Genomic DNA, 666 nt, shown 5'->3' on the forward strand with positions numbered 1-666 from the left:
GTGTGATGGTGCTTTGCTGGGGACACGGTCTGTGATTTATTTAGAATTCAAGGCTCACTTAACCAGCATGGCAACCACAGCATTCTGCAGCAATTTATTCCATCGCATCTGATTTGGGCTTAGTGGGACTATCATTTATTTTTCAACAGGACAATGACCCAACACACCTCCAGGTTGTGTAAGGGCTATTTTACCAAGGAGAGTGGTGGAGTGCTACATCAGATGACCTGGCCTCCACAATCCCCCTGACCTCAACCAAATTGAGATAGTTTGGGATGAGTCGAACCAGAGTGAAGGAAAAGCAGCCAACAAGTGCTCAGCATGTGGGAACTCCTTCAAGACTGTTGGAAAACCATTCCAAGTGAAGCTGGTTGAGAGAATGCCAAGAGTGTGCAAAGCTGTCATCGAGGCAAAGGGTGGCTAAGTGTTTAAAACTTTTTTAGTTACTACATGACTCCATGTGTGTTTTTTCATAGTTTTGACATCTTTACTATTATTCTACAATGTAGAAAATAGTAAAAATAATAAATCCTTAAATGAGAAGGTGTTTTAAAACTTTTGACTGGTAGTGTATATTGATATAGATTCAATTGAAATGCTTCCTTCCACCGCAGTATCTTTTTCTATGGTGTTATTGTTTAACAGTTTAAGGGATCGCACTTGGGA

The sequence above is a fragment of the Oncorhynchus mykiss genome, chromosome 5, assembly GCF_013265735.2.
Source record: "Oncorhynchus mykiss isolate Arlee chromosome 5, USDA_OmykA_1.1, whole genome shotgun sequence".
NCBI lineage: Eukaryota > Metazoa > Chordata > Actinopteri > Salmoniformes > Salmonidae > Oncorhynchus > Oncorhynchus mykiss.